The sequence below is a fragment of the Lithobates pipiens genome, unplaced genomic scaffold (assembly GCF_037356315.1).
Source record: "Lithobates pipiens isolate NorthernLeopardFrog02 unplaced genomic scaffold, aLitPip1_a1.2 Scaffold_8, whole genome shotgun sequence".
In the NCBI taxonomy this organism is placed as follows: Eukaryota; Metazoa; Chordata; class Amphibia; order Anura; family Ranidae; genus Lithobates; species Lithobates pipiens.
In genome coordinates, this window is record NW_027507903.1 from 271,009,415 (window position 1) to 271,026,102 (window position 16,688).

The window sequence follows — 16,688 nt, forward strand, 5'->3', positions numbered from 1 at the left end:
TGCCTAAACACCAAACACTTACAGCGATGGTCAGCTCATAAACAGTGAAGAAAAAGTGCTCACATTGAAGGTGTTGCACCTAAACTGTGCTTTGTATTGGCAGATTTGGCTTACGGCTGCCAGAGGGGCAAGGCATGGCAAGAGCTTTGAGTTTGCCAGACTGTGAAAAAGTTAAAGGTAAGCACTGTTTCTGCCCGGTTTCGAACCGGGGACCTTTCGCGTGTGAGGCGAACGTGATAACCACTACACTACAGAAACCCATTCATGCTGATTTTTTGAGCCATGCAGACCGAAAGTCTACCCTAAAGTAAGATCGGTGAAAAGAGCTGCTGAAAGCGACATTGACAAAAAGCACTAGCGCGCTCAAATTGTTTCTGCCCGGTTTCGAACCGGGGACCTTTCGCGTGTTAGGCGAACGTGATAACCACTACACTACAGAAACCTATCATGACAGCACTTTTCGGGTTGGTTGCTCGGAGGTTGGGGGTCACCGTATTAGCTATTATTTGCTTCTGGTTGGTTGATAACCTGAGTTCAGTTTACCGTCCTTGCAAATGATACTCTTTGGTAATGAAGCAAAGAAGGAAGAAAGCCCATCTCGGATGCCTAACTTGATACAAATAACATCCTCAAAACAGCCAGTACTGGCAAGATACACTGAGTCATGGATATCACCTCTAGCTTTTCCACACACTTTTCTCACCAGGTCAGCTGAAAACATATGCCAATGGTCGTCAGGTTTTCCAGCTCAGCTGACTAAGCAGGAGAACCAAAGTCCACATTCCAATTGCCTTTGGGTCCAGAAAACAAGTTTGCCTAAACACCAAACACTTACAGCGATGGTCAGCTCATAAACAGTGAAGAAAAAGTGCTCACATTGAAGGTGTTGCACCTAAACTGTGCTTTGTATTGGCAGATTTGGCTTACGGCTGCCAGAGGGGCAAGGCATGGCAAGAGCTTTGAGTTTGCCAGACTGTGAAAAAGTTAAAGGTAAGCACTGTTTCTGCCCGGTTTCGAACCGGGGACCTTTCGTGTGTGAGGCGAACGTGATAACCAGTACACTACAGAAACCCATTCATGCTGTTTTTTTGAGCCTTGCAAACCGAAAGTCTACCCTAAAGTAAGATTGGTGAAAAGAGCTGCTGAAAGCGACATTGACAAAAAGCACTAGCGCGCTCAAATTGTTTCTGCCCGGTTTCGAACCGGGGACCTTTCGCGTGTTTGGCGAACGTGATAACCACTACACTACAGAAACCTATCACGACAGCTCTTTTTGGGTTGGTTGCTCGGAGGTTGGGGTCACCGTATTAGCTATTATTTGCTTCTGGTTGGTTGATAACCTGAGTTCAGTTTACCGTCCTTGCAAATGATACTCTTTGGTAATGAAGCAAAGAAGGAAGAAAGCCCATCTCGGATGCCTAACTTGATACAAATAACATCCTCAAAACAGCCAGTACTGGCAAGATACACTGAGTCATGGATATCACCTCTAGCTTTTCCACACACTTTTCTCACCAGGTCAGCTGAAAACATACGCCAATGGTCGTCAGGTTTTCCAGCTCAGCTGACTAAGCAGGAGAACCAAAGTCCACATTCCAATTGCCTTTGGGTCCAGAAAACAAGTTTGCCTAAACACCAAACACTTACAGCGATGGTCAGCTCATAAACAGTGAAGAAAAAGAGCTCACAGTGAAGGTGTTGCACCTAAACTGTGCTTTGTATTGGCAGATTTGGCTTACGGCTGCCAGAGGGGCAAGGCATGGCAAGAGCTTTGAGTTTGCCAGACTGTGAAAAAGTTAAAGGTAAGCACTGTTTCTGCCCGGTTTCGAACCGGGGACCTTTCGCGTGTGAGGCGAATGTGATAACCACTACACTACAGAAACCCATTCATGCTGATTTTTTGAGCCATGCAGACCGAAAGTCTACCCTAAAGTAAGATCGGTGAAAAGAGCTGCTGAAAGCGACATTGACAAAAAACACTAGCGCGCTCAAATTGTTTCTGCCCAGTTTCGAACCGGGGACCTTTCGCGTGTTAGGCGAACGTGATAACCACTACACTACAGAAACCTATCATGACAGCACTTTTCGGGTTGGTTGCTCGGAGGTTGGGGTCACCGTATTAGCTATTATTTGCTTCTGGTTGGTTGATAACCTGAGTTCAGTTTACCGTCCTTGCAAATGATACTCTTTGGTAATGAAGCAAAGAAGGAAGAAAGCCCATCTCGGATGCCTAACTTGATACAAATAACATCCTCAAAACAGCCAGTACTGGCAAGATACACTGAGTCATGGATATCACCTCTAGCTTTTCCACACACTTTTCTCACCAGGTCAGCTGAAAACATACGCCAATGGTCGTCAGGTTTTCCAGCTCAGCTGACTAAGCAGGAGAACCAAAGTCCACATTCCAATTGCCTTTGGGTCCAGAAAACAAGTTTGCCTAAACACCAAACACTTACAGCGATGGTCAGCTCATAAACAGTGAAGAAAAAGTGCTCACATTGAAGGTGTTGCACCTAAACTGTGCTTTGTATTGGCAGATTTGGCTTACGGCTGCCAGAGGGGCAAGGCATGGTAAGAGCTTTGAGTTTGCCAGACAGTTAAAGGTAAGCACTGTTTCTGCCCGGTTTCGAACCGGGGACCTTTCGTGTGTGAGGCGAACGTGATAACCACTACACCACAGAAACCCATTCATGCCTGTTTTTTTGAGCCTTGCAAACCGAAAGTCTACCCTAAAGTAAGATCGGTGAAAAGAGCTGCTGAAAGCGACATTGACAAAAAGCTCTAGCGCGCTCAAATTGTTTCTGCCCGGTTTCGAACCGGGGACCTTCCGCGTGTTAGGCGAACGTGATAACCACTACACTACAGAAACCTATCACAACAGCAGTTTTCGGGTTGGTTGCTCGGAGGTTGAGGTCACCGTATTAGCTATTATTTGCTTCTGGTTGGTTGATAACCTGAGTTCAGTTTACCGTCCTTGCAAATGATACTCTTTGGTAATGAAGCAAAGAAGGAAGAAAGCCCATCTCGGATGCCTAACTTGATACAAATAACATCCTCAAAACAGCCAGTACTGGCAAGATACACTGAGTCATGGATATCACCTCTAGCTTTTCCACACACTTTTCTCACCAGGTCAGCTGAAAACATACGCCAATGTTCGTCAGGTTTTCCAGCTCAGCTGACTAAGCAGGAGAACCAAAGTCCACATTCCAATTGCCTTTGGGTCCAGAAAACAAGTTTGCCTAAACACCAAACACTTACAGCGTTGGTCAGCTCATAAACAGTGAAGAAAAAGAGCTCACATTGAAGGTGTTGCACCTAAACTGTGCTTTGTATTGGCAGATTTGGCTTACGGCTGCCAGAGGGGCAAGGCATGGCAAGAGCTTTGAGTTTGCCAGACTGTGAAAAAGTTAAAGGTAAGCACTGTTTCTGCCCGGTTTCGAACCGGGGACCTTTCGCGTGTGAGGCGAACCTGATAACCACTACACTACAGAAACCCATTCATGCTGTTTTTTTGAGCCTTGCAAACCGAAAGTCTACCCTAAAGTAAGATCGGTGAAAAGAGCTGCTGAAAGCGACATTGACAAAAAGCACTAGTGCGCTCAAATTGTTTCTGCCCGGTTTCGAACCGGGGACCTTTCGCGTGTTAGGCGAACGTGATAACCACTACACTACAGAAACCTATCACGCCAGCACTTTTCGGGTTGGTTGCTTGGAGGTTGAGGTCACCGTATTAGCTATTATTTGCTTCTGGTTGGTTGATAACCTGAGTTCAGTTTACCGTCCTTGCAAATGATACTCTTTGGTAATGAAGCAAAGAAGGAAGAAAGCCCATCTCGGATGCCTAACTTGATACAAATAACATCCTCAAAACAGCCAGTACTGGCAAGATACACTGAGTCATGGATATCACCTCTAGCTTTTCCACACACTTTTCTCACCAGGTCCGCTGAAAACATACGCCAATGGTCGTCAGGTTTTCCAGCTCAGCTGACTAAGCAGGAGAACCAAAGTCCACATTCCAATTGCCTTTGGGTCCAGAAAACAAGTTTGCCTAAACACCAAACACTTACAGCGATGGTCAGCTCATAAACAGTGAAGAAAAAGTGCTCACATTGAAGGTGTTGCACCTAAACTGTGCTTTGTATTGGCAGATTTGGCTTACGGCTGCCAGAGGGGCAAGGCATGGTAAGAGCTTTGAGTTTGCCAGACAGTTAAAGGTAAGCACTGTTTCTGCCCGGTTTCGAACCGGGGACCTTTCGTGTGTGAGGCGAACGTGATAACCACTACACTACAGAAACCCATTCATGCCTGTTTTTTTGAGCCTTGCAAACCGAAAGTCTACCCTAAAGTAAGATCGGTGAAAAGAGCTGCTGAAAGCGACATTGACAAAAAGCAGTAGCGCGCTCAAATTGTTTCTGCCCGGTTTCGAACCGGGGACCTTTCGCGTGTTAGGCGAACGTGATAACCACTACACTACAGAAACCTATCACAACAGCACTTTTCGGGTTGGTTGCTCGGAGGTTGAGGTCACCATATTAGCTATTATTTGCTTCTGGTTGGTTGATAACCTGAGTTCAGTTTACCGTCCTTGCAAATGATACTCTTTGGTAATGAAGCAAAGAAGGAAGAAAGCCCATCTCGGATGCCTAACTTGATACAAATAACATCCTCAAAACAGCCAGTACTGGCAAGATACACTGAGTCATGGATATCACCTCTAGCTTTTCCACACACTTTTCTCACCAGGTCAGCTGAAAACATACGCCAATGTTCGTCAGGTTTTCCAGCTCAGCTGACAAAGCAGGAGAACCAAAGTCCACATTCCAATTGCCTTTGGGTCTAGAAAACAAGTTTGCCTAAACACCAAACACTTACAGCGATGGTCAGCTCATAAACAGTGAAGAAAAAGTGCTCACATTGAAGGTGTTGCACCTAAACTGTGCTTTGTATTGGCAGATATGGCTTACGGCTGCCAGAGGGGCAAGGCATGGCAAGAGCTTTGAGTTTGCCAGACTGTGAAAAAGTTAAAGGTAAGCACTGTTTCTGCCCGGTTTCGAACCGGGGACCTTTCGTGTGTGAGGCGAACGTGATAACCACTACACTACAGAAACCCATTCATGCTGTTTTTTTGAGCCTTGCAAACCGAAAGTCTACCCTAAAGTAAGATCGGTGAAAAGAGCTGCTGAAAGCGACATTGACAAAAAGCACTAGCGCGCTCAAATTGTTTCTGCCCGGTTTCGAACCGGGGACCTTTCGCGTGTTAGGCAAACGTGATAACCACTACACTACAGAAACCTATCATGACAGCACTTTTCGGGTTGGTTGCTCGGAGGTTGGGGTCACCGTATTAGCTATTATTTGCTTCTGGTTGGTTGATAACCTGAGTTCAGTTTACCGTCCTTGCAAATGATACTCTTTGGTAATGAAGCAAAGAAGGAAGAAAGCCCATCTCGGATGCCTAACTTGATACAAATAACATCCTCAAAACAGCCAGTACTGGCAAGATACACTGAGTCATGGATATCACCTCTAGCTTTTCCACACACTTTTCTCACCAGGTCAGCTGAAAACATACGCCAATGGTCGTCAGGTTTTCCAGCTCAGCTGACTAAGCAGGAGAACCAAAGTCCACATTCCAATTGCCTTTGGGTCCAGAAAACAAGTTTGCCTAAACACCAAACACTTACAGCGATGGTCAGCTCATAAACAGTGAAGAAAAAGAGCTCACATTGAAGGTGTTGCAACTAAACTGTGCTTTGTATTGGCAGATTTGGCTTACGGCTGCCAGAGGGGCAAGGCATGGCAAGAGCTTTGAGTTTGCCAGACAGTTAAAGGTAAGCACTGTTTCTGCCCGGTTTCGAACCGGGGACCTTTCGTGTGTGAGGCGAACGTGATAACCACTACACTACAGAAACCCATTCATGCTGTTTTTTTGAGCCTTGCAAACCGAAAGTCTACCCTAAAGTAAGATCGGTGAAAAGAGCTGCTGAAAGCGACATTGACAAAAAGCACCAGCGCGCTCAAATTGTTTCTGCCCGGTTTCGAACCGGGGACCTTTCGCATGTTAGGCGAACGTGATAACCACTACACTACAGAAACCTATCATGACAGCACTTTTCGGGTTGGTTGCTCGGAGGTTGGGGTCACCGTATTAGCTATTATTTGCTTCTGGTTGGTTGATAACCTGAGTTCAGTTTACCGTCCTTGCAAATGATACTCTTTGGTAATGAAGCAAAGAAGGAAGAAAGCCCATCTCGGATGCCTAACTTGATACAAATAACATCCTCAAAACAGCCAGTACTGGCAAGATACACTGAGTCATGGATATCACCTCTAGCTTTTCCACACACTTTTCTCACCAGGTCAGCTGAAAACATACGCCAATGGTCGTCAGGTTTTCCAGCTCAGCTGACTAAGCAGGAGAACCAAAGTCCACATTCCAATTGCCTTTGGGTCCAGAAAACAAGTTTGCCTAAACACCAAACACTTACAGCGTTGGTCAGCTCATAAACAGTGAAGAAAAAGAGCTCACATTGAAGGTGTTGCACCTAAACTGTGCTTTGTATTGGCAGATTTGGCTTACGGCTGCCAGAGGGGCAAGGCATGGCAAGAGCTTTGAGTTTGCCAGACTGTGAAAAAGTTAAAGGTAAGCACTGTTTCTGCCCGGTTTCGAACCGGGGACCTTTCGCGTGTGAGGCGAACCTGATAACCACTACACTACAGAAACCCATTCATGCTGTTTTTTTGAGCCTTGCAAACCGAAAGTCTACCCTAAAGTAAGATCGGTGAAAAGAGCTGCTGAAAGCGACATTGACAAAAAGCACTAGTGCGCTCAAATTGTTTCTGCCCGGTTTCGAACCGGGGACCTTTCGCGTGTTAGGCGAACGTGATAACCACTACACTACAGAAACCTATCACGCCAGCACTTTTCGGGTTGGTTGCTTGGAGGTTGAGGTCACCGTATTAGCTATTATTTGCTTCTGGTTGGTTGATAACCTGAGTTCAGTTTACCGTCCTTGCAAATGATACTCTTTGGTAATGAAGCAAAGAAGGAAGAAAGCCCATCTCGGATGCCTAACTTGATACAAATAACATCCTCAAAACAGCCAGTACTGGCAAGATACACTGAGTCATGGATATCACCTCTAGCTTTTCCACACACTTTTCTCACCAGGTCCGCTGAAAACATACGCCAATGGTCGTCAGGTTTTCCAGCTCAGCTGACTAAGCAGGAGAACCAAAGTCCACATTCCAATTGCCTTTGGGTCCAGAAAACAAGTTTGCCTAAACACCAAACACTTACAGCGATGGTCAGCTCATAAACAGTGAAGAAAAAGTGCTCACATTGAAGGTGTTGCACCTAAACTGTGCTTTGTATTGGCAGATTTGGCTTACGGCTGCCAGAGGGGCAAGGCATGGTAAGAGCTTTGAGTTTGCCAGACAGTTAAAGGTAAGCACTGTTTCTGCCCGGTTTCGAACCGGGGACCTTTCGTGTGTGAGGCGAACGTGATAACCACTACACTACAGAAACCCATTCATGCCTGTTTTTTTGAGCCTTGCAAACCGAAAGTCTACCCTAAAGTAAGATCGGTGAAAAGAGCTGCTGAAAGCGACATTGACAAAAAGCAGTAGCGCGCTCAAATTGTTTCTGCCCGGTTTCGAACCGGGGACCTTTCGCGTGTTAGGCGAACGTGATAACCACTACACTACAGAAACCTATCACAACAGCACTTTTCGGGTTGGTTGCTCGGAGGTTGAGGTCACCATATTAGCTATTATTTGCTTCTGGTTGGTTGATAACCTGAGTTCAGTTTACCGTCCTTGCAAATGATACTCTTTGGTAATGAAGCAAAGAAGGAAGAAAGCCCATCTCGGATGCCTAACTTGATACAAATAACATCCTCAAAACAGCCAGTACTGGCAAGATACACTGAGTCATGGATATCACCTCTAGCTTTTCCACACACTTTTCTCACCAGGTCAGCTGAAAACATACGCCAATGTTCGTCAGGTTTTCCAGCTCAGCTGACAAAGCAGGAGAACCAAAGTCCACATTCCAATTGCCTTTGGGTCTAGAAAACAAGTTTGCCTAAACACCAAACACTTACAGCGATGGTCAGCTCATAAACAGTGAAGAAAAAGTGCTCACATTGAAGGTGTTGCACCTAAACTGTGCTTTGTATTGGCAGATATGGCTTACGGCTGCCAGAGGGGCAAGGCATGGCAAGAGCTTTGAGTTTGCCAGACTGTGAAAAAGTTAAAGGTAAGCACTGTTTCTGCCCGGTTTCGAACCGGGGACCTTTCGTGTGTGAGGCGAACGTGATAACCACTACACTACAGAAACCCATTCATGCTGTTTTTTTGAGCCTTGCAAACCGAAAGTCTACCCTAAAGTAAGATCGGTGAAAAGAGCTGCTGAAAGCGACATTGACAAAAAGCACTAGCGCGCTCAAATTGTTTCTGCCCGGTTTCGAACCGGGGACCTTTCGCGTGTTAGGCAAACGTGATAACCACTACACTACAGAAACCTATCATGACAGCACTTTTCGGGTTGGTTGCTCGGAGGTTGGGGTCACCGTATTAGCTATTATTTGCTTCTGGTTGGTTGATAACCTGAGTTCAGTTTACCGTCCTTGCAAATGATACTCTTTGGTAATGAAGCAAAGAAGGAAGAAAGCCCATCTCGGATGCCTAACTTGATACAAATAACATCCTCAAAACAGCCAGTACTGGCAAGATACACTGAGTCATGGATATCACCTCTAGCTTTTCCACACACTTTTCTCACCAGGTCAGCTGAAAACATACGCCAATGGTCGTCAGGTTTTCCAGCTCAGCTGACTAAGCAGGAGAACCAAAGTCCACATTCCAATTGCCTTTGGGTCCAGAAAACAAGTTTGCCTAAACACCAAACACTTACAGCGATGGTCAGCTCATAAACAGTGAAGAAAAAGAGCTCACATTGAAGGTGTTGCAACTAAACTGTGCTTTGTATTGGCAGATTTGGCTTACGGCTGCCAGAGGGGCAAGGCATGGCAAGAGCTTTGAGTTTGCCAGACAGTTAAAGGTAAGCACTGTTTCTGCCCGGTTTCGAACCGGGGACCTTTCGTGTGTGAGGCGAACGTGATAACCACTACACTACAGAAACCCATTCATGCTGTTTTTTTGAGCCTTGCAAACCGAAAGTCTACCCTAAAGTAAGATCGGTGAAAAGAGCTGCTGAAAGCGACATTGACAAAAAGCACCAGCGCGCTCAAATTGTTTCTGCCCGGTTTCGAACCGGGGACCTTTCGCATGTTAGGCGAACGTGATAACCACTACACTACAGAAACCTATCATGACAGCACTTTTCGGGTTGGTTGCTCGGAGGTTGGGGTCACCGTATTAGCTATTATTTGCTTCTGGTTGGTTGATAACCTGAGTTCAGTTTACCGTCCTTGCAAATGATACTCTTTGGTAATGAAGCAAAGAAGGAAGAAAGCCCATCTCGGATGCCTAACTTGATACAAATAACATCCTCAAAACAGCCAGTACTGGCAAGATACACTGAGTCATGGATATCACCTCTAGCTTTTCCACACACTTTTCTCACCAGGTCAGCTGAAAACATACGCCAATGGTCGTCAGGTTTTCCAGCTCAGCTGACTAAGCAGGAGAACCAAAGTCCACATTCCAATTGCCTTTGGGTCCAGAAAACAAGTTTGCCTAAACACCAAACACTTACAGCGTTGGTCAGCTCATAAACAGTGAAGAAAAAGAGCTCACATTGAAGGTGTTGCACCTAAACTGTGCTTTGTATTGGCAGATTTGGCTTACGGCTGCCAGAGGGGCAAGGCATGGCAAGAGCTTTGAGTTTGCCAGACTGTGAAAAAGTTAAAGGTAAGCACTGTTTCTGCCCGGTTTCGAACCGGGGACCTTTCGCGTGTGAGGCGAACCTGATAACCACTACACTACAGAAACCCATTCATGCTGTTTTTTTGAGCCTTGCAAACCGAAAGTCTACCCTAAAGTAAGATCGGTGAAAAGAGCTGCTGAAAGCGACATTGACAAAAAGCACTAGCGCGCTCAAATTGTTTCTGCCCGGTTTCGAACCGGGGACCTTTCGCGTGTTAGGCGAACGTGATAACCACTACACTACAGAAACCTATCACGACAGCACCTTTCGGGTTGGTTGCTCGGAGGTTGAGGTCACCGTATTAGCTATTATTTGCTTCTGGTTGGTTGATAACCTGAGTTCAGTTTACCGTCCTTGCAAATGATACTCTTTGGTAATGAAGCAAAGAAGGAAGAAAGCCCATCTCGGATGCCTAACTTGATACAAATAACATCCTCAAAACAGCCAGTACTGGCAAGATACACTGAGTCATGGATATCACCTCTAGCTTTTCCACACACTTTTCTCACCAGGTCAGCTGAAAACATACGCCAATGGTCGTCAGGTTTTCCAGCTCAGCTGACTAAGCAGGAGAACCAAAGTCCACATTCCAATTGCCTTTGGGTCCAGAAAACAAGTTTGCCTAAACACCAAACACTTACAGCGATGGTCAGCTCATAAACAGTGAAGAAAAAGAGCTCACATTGAAGGTGTTGCACCTAAACTGTGCTTTGTATTGGCAGATTTGGCTTACGGCTGCCAGAGGGGCAAGGCATGGCAAGAGCTTTGAGTTTGCCAGACTGTGAAAAAGTTAAAGGTAAGCACTGTTTCTGCCCGGTTTCAAACCGGGGACCTTTCGCGTGTGAGGCGAACGTGATAACCACTACACTACAGAAACCCATTCATGCTGTTTTTTTGAGCCTTGCAAACCGAAAGTCTACCCTAAAGTAAGATCGGTGAAAAGAGCTGCTGAAAGCGACATTGACAAAAAGCACGAGCGCGCTCAAATTGTTTCTGCCCGGTTTCGAACCGGGGACCTTTCGCGTGTTAGGCGAACGTGATAACCACTACACTACAGAAACCTATCTTGACAGCACTTTTCGGGTTGGTTGCTCGGAGGTTGGGGTCACCGTATTAGCTATTATTTGCTTCTGGTTGGTTGATAACCTGAGTTCAGTTTACCGTCCTTGCAAATGATACTCTTTGGTAATGAAGCAAAGAAGGAAGAAAGCCCATCTCGGATGCCTAACTTGATACAAATAACATCCTCAAAACAGCCAGTACTGGCAAGATACACTGAGTCATGGATATCACCTCTAGCTTTTCCACACACTTTTCTCACCAGGTCAGCTGAAAACATACGCCAATGGTCGTCAGGTTTTCCAGCTCAGCTGACTAAGCAGGAGAACCAAAGTCCACATTCCAATTGCCTTTGGGTCCAGAAAACAAGTTTGCCTAAACACCAAACACTTACAGCGTTGGTCAGCTCATAAACAGTGAAGAAAAAGAGCTCACATTGAAGGTGTTGCACCTAAACTGTGCTTTGTATTGGCAGATTTGGCTTACGGCTGCCAGAGGGGCAAGGCATGGCAAGAGCTTTGAGTTTGCCAGACTGTGAAAAAGTTAAAGGTAAGCACTGTTTCTGCCCGGTTTCGAACCGGGGACCTTTCGCGTGTGAGGCGAACGTGATAACCACTACACTACAGAAACCCATTCATGCTGTTTTTTTGAGCCTTGCAAACCGAAAGTCTACCCTAAAGTAAGATCGGTGAAAAGAGCTGCTGAAAGCGACATTGACAAAAAGCACTAGCGCGCTCAAATTGTTTCTGCCCGGTTTCGAACCGGGGACCTTTTGCGTGTTAGGCGAACGTGATAACCACTACACTACAGAAACCTATCATGACAGCACTTTTCGGGTTGGTTGCTCGGAGGTTGGGGTCACCGTATTAGCTATTATTTGCTTCTGGTTGGTTGATAACCTGAGTTCAGTTTACCGTCCTTGCAAATGATACTCTTTGGTAATGAAGCAAAGAAGGAAGAAAGCCCATCTCGGATGCCTAACTTGATACAAATAACATCCTCAAAACAGCCAGTACTGGCAAGATACACTGAGTCATGGATATCACCTCTAGCTTTTCCACACACTTTTCTCACCAGGTCAGCTGAAAACATACGCCAATGGTCGTCAGGTTTTCCAGCTCAGCTGACTAAGCAGGAGAACCAAAGTCCACATTCCAATTGCCTTTGGGTCCAGAAAACAAGTTTGCCTAAACACCAAACACTTACAGCGATGGTCAGCTCATAAACAGTGAAGAAAAAGAGCTCACATTGAAGGTGTTGCACCTAAACTGTGCTTTGTATTGGCAGATTTGGCTTACGGCTGCCAGAGGGGCAAGGCATGGCAAGAGCTTTGAGTTTGCCAGACTGTGAAAAAGTTAAAGGTAAGCACTGTTTCTGCCCGGTTTCGAACCGGGGACCTTTCGCGTGTGAGGCGAATGTGATAACCACTACACTACAGAAACCCATTCATGCTGTTTTTTTGAGCCTTGCAGACCGAAAGTCTACCCTAAAGTAAGATCGGTGAAAAGAGCTGCTGAAAGCGACATTGACAAAAAGCACTAGCGCGCTCAAATTGTTTCTGCCCGGTTTCGAACCGGGGACCTTTCGCGTGTTAGGCGAACGTGATAACCACTACACTACAGAAACCTATCACGACAGCTCTTTTCGGGTTGGTTGCTCGGAGGTTGGGGTCACCGTATTAGCTATTATTTGCTTCTGGTTGGTTGATAACCTGAGTTCAGTTTACCGTCCTTGCAAATGATACTCTTTGGTAATGAAGCAAAGAAGGAAGAAAGCCCATCTCGGATGCCTAACTTGATACAAATAACATCCTCAAAACAGCCAGTACTGGCAAGATACACTGAGTCATGGATATCACCTCTAGCTTTTCCACACACTTTTCTCACCAGGTCAGCTGAAAACATACGCCAATGTTCGTCAGGTTTTCCAGCTCAGCTGACTAAGCAGGAGAACCAAAGTCCACATTCCAATTGCCTTTGGGTCCAGAAAACAAGTTTGCCTAAACACCAAACACTTACAGCGTTGGTCAGCTCATAAACAGTGAAGAAAAAGAGCTCACATTGAAGGTGTTGCACCTAAACTGTGCTTTGTATTGGCAGATTTGGCTTACGGCTGCCAGAGGGGCAAGGCATGGCAAGAGCTTTGAGTTTGCCAGACTGTGAAAAAGTTAAAGGTAAGCACTGTTTCTGCCCGGTTTCGAACCGAGGACCTTTCGCGTGTGAGGCGAACCTGATAACCACTACACTACAGAAACCCATTCATGCTGTTTTTTTGAGCCTTGCAAACCGAAAGTCTACCCTAAAGTAAGATCGGTGAAAAGAGCTGCTGAAAGCGACATTGACAAAAAGCACTAGCGCGCTCAAATCGTTTCTGCCCGGTTTCGAACCGGGGACCTTTCGCGTGTTAGGCGAACGTGATAACCACTACACTACAGAAACCTATCACTACAACACTTTTCGGGTTGGTTGCTCGGAGGTTGAGGTCACCGTATTAGCTATTATTTGCTTCTGGTTGGTTGATAACCTGAGTTCAGTTTACCGTCCTTGCAAATGATACTCTTTGGTAATGAAGCAAAGAAGGAAGAAAGCCCATCTCGGATGCCTAACTTGATACAAATAACATCCTCAAAACAGCCAGTACTGGCAAGATACACTGAGTCATGGATATCACCTCTAGCTTTTCCACACACTTTTCTCACCAGGTCAGCTGAAAACATACGCCAATGGTCGTCAGGTTTTCCAGCTCAGCTGACTAAGCAGGAGAACCAAAGTCCACATTCCAATTGCCTTTGGGTCCAGAAAACAAGTTTGCCTAAACACCAAACACTTACAGCGATGGTCAGCTCATAAACAGTGAAGAAAAAGAGCTCACATTGAAGGTGTTGCACCTAAACTGTGCTTTGTATTGGCAGATTTGGCTTACGGCTGCCAGAGGGGCAAGGCATGGCAAGAGCTTTGAGTTTGCCAGACTGTGAAAAAGTTAAAGGTAAGCACTGTTTCTGCCCGGTTTCGAACCGGGGACCTTTCGCGTGTGAGGCGAACCTGATAACCACTACACTACAGAAACCCATTCATGCTGTTTTTTTGAGCCTTGCAAACCGAAAGTCTACCCTAAAGTAAGATCGGTGAAAAGAGCTGCGGAAAGCGACATTGACAAAAAGCACTAGCGCGCTCAAATCGTTTCTGCCCGGTTTCGAACCGGGGACTTTTCGCGTGTTAGGCGAACGTGATAACCACTACACTACAGAAACCTATCACTATAGCACTTTTCGGGTTGGTTGCTCGGTGGTTGAGGTCACCGTATTAGCTATTATTTGCTTCTGGTTGGTTGATAACCTGAGTTCAGTTTACCGTCCTTGCAAATGATACTCTTTGGTAATGAAGCAAAGAAGGAAGAAAGCCCATCTCGGATGCCTAACTTGATACAAATAACATCCTCAAAACAGCCAGTACTGGCAAGATACACTGAGTCATGGATATCACCTCTAGCTTTTCCACACACTTTTCTCACCAGGTCCGCTGAAAACATACGCCAATGGTCGTCAGGTTTTCCAGCTCAGCTGACTAAGCAGGAGAACCAAAGTCCACATTCCAATTGCCTTTGGGTCCAGAAAACAAGTTTGCCTAAACACCAAACACTTACAGCGATGGTCAGCTCATAAACAGTGAAGAAAAAGAGCTCACATTGAAGGTGTTGCACCTAAACTGTGCTTTGTATTGGCAGATTTGGCTTACGGCTGCCAGAGGGGCAAGGCATGGCAAGAGCTTTGAGTTTGCCAGACTGTGAAAAAGTTAAAGGTAAGCACTGTTTCTGCCCGGTTTCGAACCGGGGACCTTTCGCGTGTGAGGCGAACGTGATAACCACTACACTACAGAAACCCATTCATGCTGTTTTTTGAGCCTTGCAGACCGAAAGTCTACCCTAAAGTAAGATCGGTGAAAAGAGCTGCTGAAAGCGACATTGACAAAAAGCACTAGCGCGCTCAAATTGTTTCTGCCCGGTTTCGAACCGGGGACCTTTCGCGCGTTAGGCGAACGTGATAACCACTACACTACAGAAACCTATCACAACAGCACTTTTCGGGTTGGTTGCTCGGAGGTTGGGGTCACCGTATTAGCTATTATTTGCTTCTGGTTGGTTGATAACCTGAGTTCAGTTTACCGTCCTTGCAAATGATACTCTTTGGTAATGAAGCAAAGAAGGAAGAAAGCCCATCTCGGATGCCTAACTTGATACAAATAACATCCTCAAAACAGCCAGTACTGGCAAGATACACTGAGTCATGGATATCACCTCTAGCTTTTCCACACACTTTTCTCACCAGGTCAGCTGAAAACATACGCCAATGGTCGTCAGGTTTTCCAGCTCAGCTGACTAAGCAGGAGAACCAAAGTCCACATTCCAATTGCCTTTGGGTCCAGAAAACAAGTTTGCCTAAACACCAAACACTTACAGCGATGGTCAGCTCATAAACAGTGAAGAAAAAGAGCTCACATTGAAGGTGTTGCACCTAAACTGTGCTTTGTATTGGCAGATTTGGCTTACGGCTGCCAGAGGGGCAAGGCATGGCAAGAGCTTTGAGTTTGCCAGACTGTGAAAAAGTTAAAGGTAAGCACTGTTTCTGCCCGGTTTCGAACCGGGGACCTTTCGCGTGTGAGGCGAACCTGATAACCACTACACTACAGAAACCCATTCATGCTGTTTTTTTGAGCCTTGCAAACCGAAAGTCTACCCTAAAGTAAGATCGGTGAAAAGAGCTGCGGAAAGCGACATTGACAAAAAGCACTAGCGCGCTCAAATCGTTTCTGCCCGGTTTCGAACCGGGGACTTTTCGCGTGTTAGGCGAACGTGATAACCACTACACTACAGAAACCTATCACTATAGCACTTTTCGGGTTGGTTGCTCGGTGGTTGAGGTCACCGTATTAGCTATTATTTGCTTCTGGTTGGTTGATAACCTGAGTTCAGTTTACCGTCCTTGCAAATGATACTCTTTGGTAATGAAGCAAAGAAGGAAGAAAGCCCATCTCGGATGCCTAACTTGATACAAATAACATCCTCAAAACAGCCAGTACTGGCAAGATACACTGAGTCATGGATATCACCTCTAGCTTTTCCACACACTTTTCTCACCAGGTCCGCTGAAAACATACGCCAATGGTCGTCAGGTTTTCCAGCTCAGCTGACTAAGCAGGAGAACCAAAGTCCACATTCCAATTGCCTTTGGGTCCAGAAAACAAGTTTGCCTAAACACCAAACACTTACAGCGATGGTCAGCTCATAAACAGTGAAGAAAAAGAGCTCACATTGAAGGTGTTGCACCTAAACTGTGCTTTGTATTGGCAGATTTGGCTTACGGCTGCCAGAGGGGCAAGGCATGGCAAGAGCTTTGAGTTTGCCAGACTGTGAAAAAGTTAAAGGTAAGCACTGTTTCTGCCCGGTTTCGAACCGGGGACCTTTCGCGTGTGAGGCGAACGTGATAACCACTACACTACAGAAACCCATTCATGCTGTTTTTTGAGCCTTGCAGACCGAAAGTCTACCCTAAAGTAAGATCGGTGAAAAGAGCTGCTGAAAGCGACATTGACAAAAAGCACTAGCGCGCTCAAATTGTTTCTGCCCGGTTTCGAACCGGGGACCTTTCGCGCGTTAGGCGAACGTGATAACCACTACACTACAGAAACCTATCACAACAGCACTTTTCGGGTTGGTTGCTCGGAGGTTGGGG

General features: G+C 45.9%; 12 non-coding genes across 12 annotated transcripts; all 12 read right to left on the reverse strand.

Annotated features, from left to right (window-relative positions):
• Nucleotides 1-185: 185 nt before the first annotated feature.
• Nucleotides 186-258, reverse strand: TRNAV-CAC (transfer RNA valine (anticodon CAC)). The gene has a single exon. It is a non-coding gene; the product is annotated as a tRNA-Val (tRNA).
• Nucleotides 259-369: 111 nt separating this feature from the next.
• TRNAV-AAC (transfer RNA valine (anticodon AAC)) lies at nucleotides 370-442 on the reverse strand. Its single transcript has one exon. It is a non-coding gene; the product is annotated as a tRNA-Val (tRNA).
• A 3,169-nt stretch (nucleotides 443-3,611) lies between these two features.
• TRNAV-AAC (transfer RNA valine (anticodon AAC)) lies at nucleotides 3,612-3,684 on the reverse strand. Its single transcript has one exon. It is a non-coding gene; the product is annotated as a tRNA-Val (tRNA).
• Nucleotides 3,685-4,416: 732 nt separating this feature from the next.
• On the reverse strand, nucleotides 4,417-4,489 carry TRNAV-AAC (transfer RNA valine (anticodon AAC)). Its single transcript has one exon. It is a non-coding gene; the product is annotated as a tRNA-Val (tRNA).
• Nucleotides 4,490-6,844: 2,355 nt separating this feature from the next.
• TRNAV-AAC (transfer RNA valine (anticodon AAC)) lies at nucleotides 6,845-6,917 on the reverse strand. Its single transcript has one exon. It is a non-coding gene; the product is annotated as a tRNA-Val (tRNA).
• Nucleotides 6,918-7,649: 732 nt separating this feature from the next.
• On the reverse strand, nucleotides 7,650-7,722 carry TRNAV-AAC (transfer RNA valine (anticodon AAC)). The gene has a single exon. It is a non-coding gene; the product is annotated as a tRNA-Val (tRNA).
• Nucleotides 7,723-10,077: 2,355 nt separating this feature from the next.
• TRNAV-AAC (transfer RNA valine (anticodon AAC)) lies at nucleotides 10,078-10,150 on the reverse strand. Its single transcript has one exon. It is a non-coding gene; the product is annotated as a tRNA-Val (tRNA).
• A 739-nt stretch (nucleotides 10,151-10,889) lies between these two features.
• Nucleotides 10,890-10,962, reverse strand: TRNAV-AAC (transfer RNA valine (anticodon AAC)). The gene has a single exon. It is a non-coding gene; the product is annotated as a tRNA-Val (tRNA).
• A 555-nt stretch (nucleotides 10,963-11,517) lies between these two features.
• TRNAV-CAC (transfer RNA valine (anticodon CAC)) lies at nucleotides 11,518-11,590 on the reverse strand. Its single transcript has one exon. It is a non-coding gene; the product is annotated as a tRNA-Val (tRNA).
• A 923-nt stretch (nucleotides 11,591-12,513) lies between these two features.
• On the reverse strand, nucleotides 12,514-12,586 carry TRNAV-AAC (transfer RNA valine (anticodon AAC)). Its single transcript has one exon. It is a non-coding gene; the product is annotated as a tRNA-Val (tRNA).
• A 2,179-nt stretch (nucleotides 12,587-14,765) lies between these two features.
• Nucleotides 14,766-14,838, reverse strand: TRNAV-CAC (transfer RNA valine (anticodon CAC)). Its single transcript has one exon. It is a non-coding gene; the product is annotated as a tRNA-Val (tRNA).
• A 1,550-nt stretch (nucleotides 14,839-16,388) lies between these two features.
• On the reverse strand, nucleotides 16,389-16,461 carry TRNAV-CAC (transfer RNA valine (anticodon CAC)). The gene has a single exon. It is a non-coding gene; the product is annotated as a tRNA-Val (tRNA).
• Between the last annotated feature and the right edge of the window lie 227 nt (nucleotides 16,462-16,688).